Below are 6,586 nucleotides of genomic sequence, written 5' to 3'. Positions count from 1 at the left end.
TTATTTCATTTTAGTTTTTGTTTCATTTTTTTCTTTCAGACAATAAAAACTTTCTCATTATTTCATTCAGAACACTTTATTACTCAACTCTTTCTAGATGTGGGCTAATATCTACTCTTTTGATCCTTAACCTGTAAGGTAGTTTCCTAAAAATAGCTTATCACTAAAAGGTGCCCTGAAACTAGCTGTTAGGATTAGCTGATTCTTTTCCACTCCAGTATGGAATCCTATGCTGAAGACTGGGACTGCTAGACCGTATGGGAGTTCTACTTAAAAAATTTTAAGGAGCTCCCATATTTTTCTCATAGCAGCGGTGCCATTTTTACATTACCACAACAGTGCACAAGGGCTCTGGTTTTTCTATATCCTTTCCAATACTTACTGTTTTCTGTTCTTTTGATAGTGACCATGACATTGGTTTAGAGGAGGTATCTCATTATGGTTTTTATTTGCCCACAAGACACATTTTAACATGCAGATTGGAAGACAGAAATAGAGAAGAAGTCAGTAACATCTTTTAACTCTGAAATGGAGCGAAGGTAAGGTAGCTAATACAACGCAGACTGCCTAGTTAAGTTTGAATTTCAGAAAAATAAAAATAATTTTTGTATCTATGTTCCCATACAGCATAGGCCATGTGTTTATCAAAACGTCATTGTGTGCGGTATTTGGAACACACCTAAAATTATTTGTTAGAAGTTTGAGTTGAACTGGGCCCTCTGCATTTTTATTTGCTAAATATGGCACCATTAAGTGCAGGAAACCAGTTACTGTTGTTTCTCACACACACTGTAGTTGATAAACCGGTTTTCACCCTTCATTATGGGGAAACTGCCAGGTCTGCAGCATCTCCAGCAACTGCTGTGCCCTTCAGCCTAACAAGTCATTCTCCAAGTCTGGAGCCAGGTGTGTGTTTAGTTCTGAGATGAAGCAAGCCACTTACCCAGTAGGACACCACCCACCTCGCCATCATTAATGCTGGAGTTTTGGGACAATGAGAAACATGTACGTGTTCCGGAAAATTCTTGTGAATTTCGCTTAGACTTGCAGATTGCAATTTATCCTTCAATTTCATCTCCTCTTCCAGATTACTGGCTTTGCTAACTTCAGGCAACAGGAAAACTAGCTTCATTTTGATGTTTTAACAGCTGTCACAACTCTATACAATACACACATACATACATGCGCCCATGCACACAAAAGCAAACACACGACTCTTCCCACCGTTTCTCTGTTCAAGAATAGTACAGCCTGGAATGTTTCATACATTTTCATTCAAAGACACTGGATCTCAAAGATGTTAAGTAACTTGTTTAAGGTTAAATAAATAGCAAGTAGCATACAAAACCAATATTTGATCCTGGTCTATCTACTGCTAAAAGTCATCATCAGATTAATCTATCTTAGGGAATACATTGGAGGAATCACACATATGTGGGATATTAATTGATTGATGAGTGTCACATTCAAAACAAGCAAGGTAATTAATCTAATTCATCACTAATGATTAGGTCTTAATACTATATTTAGTAAGTGAGCATCTAATTTCTTATAAGGGACATAGATAAATCTGAGCAATTTTTAGAAAACCAACCTACCAGAGATGGATTTAGGAAGAAAACATGTTAATAACACAATTAACAAAAATCATTAGAGAAAAATTTACAAATTTAAATCTTTTAAATTTTAAATTTAGAAATTTAAAAGATTTTTAAGAGGAGAAAACACACAATCTATTTTCCTAGAAAACTGTTAAAAGTAAATGCAATTCTCAAGCTCTATTTCACTATTAACAATCTCAAATTATTTCATAGAAGTGCAATTCCTAGCCCAGTGGCCTGGTTTTCAGTATTTACTCCTACATTTCCTCAGTTTTGAGATATACTTCTTATTTTTCATGATTTAATCGTGAAATTATCTTATCCTGAGATAAGAATTCATATTTTAAAAAATTGTTTTTCTTTCTTGTGGTATATCAAACAATGGTGCATATGAGAATCAATGGTGTTTTATTATTTTTGAGATATTGTAATTTTGTAATCTTAGACAAATCAATTAGTCTCTTTGTGCCTACTTTTCATACCGCTACAGTGGCATAACAGTATAATTTGCTTTTGCATGCTGAAATGAGAAAAATATATGATACTCTTAGAGGAGGGTAACTGTTAGAGGAGGACACTGCATCACTGGCCATAGAACCTGCATGGCTTGAGCAATGACCATTTATTATTTGAGCTTCATGTTCTGCTCACCTGAGCTAGGCTCCCAAGAGCTCGCTTATGCACCTCTGGCCATCTGTGGGTCAACAGAAGAGGTTTGTTCCTCTTGGATGGGCTCTTTCTTTATGCTTTCTGCATCCTTCATCTGCTGGGAAGTAAACTGGACTTGTTCCCACAGTGTGACAGCAAGCTTGGAGGCCAACCTAGGCTCAGACCTGAAGCATCACTATGTTCACTGCTTTCTATTGGCAAATACATGTCATGAGCCCAGCCCAGACTGAAAAGATGGACGACTCAGCAACAAAACAAGATGGGGCTGCAAAGGGCATAGGTATGGAGGTAGGTCTCAGAAAATCATAGTTGGTTTTATAACCAGTACGCCACACATAGGACCTGGCACATAGTGAGTGGTCAGTATCTGTCTTTAGCACTACCATTAACAAAGGGCCTCAGGAATGATAAACTGAGTCAAACTGGGTTAGTCTCACCTGACTGAAGAAAAGAGTATGAGTTTACTGTGGACATGAGATGGCCAGATGTTCCAGTGCATCTGGTGTGCATATCAGAGTCTCCAAAGCCAAGCGTCTGGGAATATAAAAGGTGCAATGAAAAGACACTGACATACAGCTGCTCTCACTGTCTTACTTTTGCAGGAGAAAAATGAATTCAAGGCAGGTGAAACAACTTGCTCAAAGTCGTAGAGCAGAAGAGCTGAGATGCCCAGTTCTCAAAATGCTCCTTCCCTTGCACATACGGTTGCAAGGGGCAAAACATCCTATTCTGTTTTAAACACACAGCAAAATAAAATTTTGCATCAATATATTGTAATAAAATAAGGTCTTAAATATAAAATCATAAATGTGTATTTGTTCATGGTACCACTTTGAATGTAAGATTTTACTGTATTTGAATTTATGACTTATTTTCAATATTGTCTAAATATTGTATAATGTCAAAGTAATTTGCAATTTTCATGACAGCCATCTATTTTCTATTTTGCATTTGCATGCAATAAATAGATATTTTATTGGACTTTCATAACAATGGACAACACATGAAATTTGGTTATATTTTTAAAAGGCCGACAGGGATACATTTCTTTTGGTTTTGAGCCAATGAAAATGAGCCACTTCATATTTAAACAGTAAATCTGATTTATTATTTCACAGAACAAAGACTGTAAATAGACTTGTTAGAATTATTGAGCATCAAAGACACCCTGAAATAATTTTATTTAAAAGCATTTTAAAATTCACAGATGAGAGATAATATTAAAATAGTCAGTAAAGAGTATTTATTATTGTATCACGTAATAGCTGCCATTCATACCACATTTTTTGCTTAGATTTGGATGGCTGTGTATACTCTGCTTGCTCACTTGTACTCAAGTGTGGATTTATTAGAGTACAGTGCAGAGAGTACTCGACTAGGCCTCACGAGAATTGGACGAGAACTTGGGAGTTACAGAACTGTGGGTAGTCACATAACTTCCTTCCCCAGAAGACTGTTATATTTTAATGACTTTCATGACAGGGCTGTGTAGATAAAAGAAGGCAAAAAATGTTTTTGTCTTAATTCTTTTAAAAATTGTGATGAAATACAGCTAAATAAAATTTACTATCTTAAAACATTTTAAAGCATAGAGATTCTGTCTACCCTTCTCCACTACTTCAGTTCATATGTGGACTCATTAGCTATATCTCAAACCCAGTTAATACAAGGGCTGACTTACAAGACAAAAGGATTTTTCACTAATTTTACATGCACATGAGGATCCTCATTAGACAGGGAAATCTGAAGAAATGACCAAAGTGGCATGCTTATACTCTTTATAGACAAAAACAGTACATTTGCGAGGGAATGGCAGGACAAATACAAATATCAGACTAGGGTAGAAAGTTCTAGGTATGTTACTGAGAGAGGTATGGGGGTGGCACAGACACTTGGGGAAGATAAGGGTCATTTCAGGGTTTGGTTACTCTGAATCACTGCAGTCCCAGTGATAAGTCTCTGGTGGCCAAAGCTATGTTCCAGCCTTGGGATGTGAAGGACATCTCTCCCAAAGGAATCTTGAAGGATTGGTGCATGAAAGGAAAAATTGGCCAAATGACCCTTCCTGAAATTAGTTTCTCAAGTGATTTCATCTTGAAATAATCAATACACCAATTTGGCATACTTTGCCTTAACTCCTTCATTTTTGTGTTACTGTCATGAACTTCTACCTGTATAACTCTTTTCATCTTGAAAAACTGAAACTCTATGATCCTTAAGTATTAAATAACTCCCTATTCTGTACCTATTAGATATTAAATAACTCTCTGTTCCCCTTTATTCCTACCCTCTGGCAAATAGCTTTCTACTTTCTGCTTATATGACTTTGACTATTCTAAACACTGCCTATAAGTATATCATTAAATGTTTTTTTGGGGGGGACTAGGATTGAGCATAATGCCCTCAAGTTTTATCCACATTGTAGCATATGTTGGCATCTTCATTTTTTTAAGGTTGAATAATATTCCATTGTATGTATAAGCCACATTTTGCTTATCTTTTCATCCCTGATGAATGATTGGGTCATTTAAATCTTTTGGCTATTGCAAATAGCTCTACTATAAATATTTAAGTACTCCAGAACATTTTTAAATGGGAATATATATATATATATATTCCCATTTAAAAATATATATATATAGGTATTAGGGATTGAGACAGGTCCTTTTGCATGCCAGGAAAGTGCTCTATCAGTGAGCTATACCCTCAGTGCTGTTTAAATTTGTGAGACAGGGTCTTATTAAATTGGCCATATTTAACTTGCCAAGGTTGACCTTGAGCATTTTTTCAACTCTCTTGCTTCAGCACCCTGAGTAGCTGGCATTGTAGGCATGTGCTGTGTTAGAAGTATACAAGCTAACATCTTTCTTTCTTTCTCTCTCTCTCTCTTTCTTTCTTTCTTTTTTTTCTTTCATTCTTCCTATTTTGAGGCAGGGCTTTGCTATGTAATCCAGGTTGGCCTCTAACTTGGAGTGATCCTCCTGCCTCCATCTCCCAGGTGCTGAGATTACAGTTGTGCGCTACTATAGCCAGCACAAACTAACAGCATTCTTAATGTTATGATCTGTGTATATCAGTTCCTCAAACTTATTTGTCAAAATTCTAACTATCAAAATGATGATTTTAAGTGCTGAGTCTATGGAAGGTTATTAGGGCATGAGGGCACAGCCTTCAAAGGTAAAATTAGTGTCCTTTTGAAGACTCCTAGGAGAGTTTATTTTTCTCTAGCATGAAAGGACTTAAGATGAAAGCAACATCTATGAACCAGAAAGCAGACTCACACAAGCAACAAATATGCTGGTGCTGTGGTCTTGGACTTCTCAGGATCCAGACATTTTAGACATAAATTTATGCCAACGGTTGCAAAGGCCTCACAAGGGACATGCTTGGCCTCACAAAGAACGTGAAAAATTACTGATTACTCCCCCTCTTGTCCTTTCCACCTGTGTCATTCCGCATTCTGGCCACTCCCTGAAACTCCCTGAAACGTATCATTCCTTTCTTGTAAGTTTCCTATAGTTTGTGTAGTTTTTCGGAAGACTGCTTCACAAAGACCTCACTTGCCAAGTAGGATGTGGTTCATGTGGTTTTTTGGCTTAAAAGCTGCTCTCTCCCCTGGTTTGGTTGCTGATCTGATCCTACCCTGCGTGGAGGCTCTCAGTCAGTCGCTGGCCAGCTAATAAAGGCTCATTCTCAAATCTCAATTGGCGATCCGTGCGTTTGGTGTTTGTCGGTCAGTGCCTTGGTTCAGTTCTGAGTCCAGAACAACGGTAAATGTATCATTTGGGGGATTTTGTTATAAAATGGGCTGAAACAGTCACCATATATATTTTTCAATTCGTTACAATAAAGCTTCTAGTTCATTTTAGTGAACTTGGAGGAGCTTAAACATTTCTCAAATTAAACCCTTTTATTGTGGGGGTCAAAACTGTATGGAGACCATAAAATATACTTTTCTGTTAGGTATAAAAATATACACTTTTAAAGGAAAAAGTAACTATTTGTGTGTCTATCTTGAACCACCGTCATCCATGAAACGTTGTTATGCAGTTCTCCTTCCTTGCTAGTAACGTACGAGTATATTCACTTGAGGTTTGTCTTATCCCAGCAAAAGATTCCTTGTAGTGTGACGTCTCCTCTCATATACTTCTCTGATCTCCAGATTGTGAGACACTTCTAGGTTGTTGTTGTCTGATTTCTGGAGCTAAAGAAAGCCCAGAGGATTGACCAAGTTACTCTCAGCCTGGGCACACCCTGCCAAAGCTCCTATACTGGTTCAGGATATAGATTCTGGTGCTAGCTGTCATGGTGATATC

Source organism: Chinchilla lanigera, unplaced genomic scaffold, assembly GCF_000276665.1.
Source record: "Chinchilla lanigera isolate Chin_1 unplaced genomic scaffold, ChiLan1.0 scaffold00079, whole genome shotgun sequence".
Classification (NCBI taxonomy): Eukaryota; Metazoa; Chordata; class Mammalia; order Rodentia; family Chinchillidae; genus Chinchilla; species Chinchilla lanigera.
The sequence above is the reverse complement of the archived record's forward strand: the minus strand, read 5'-3'. Positions refer to the sequence as shown.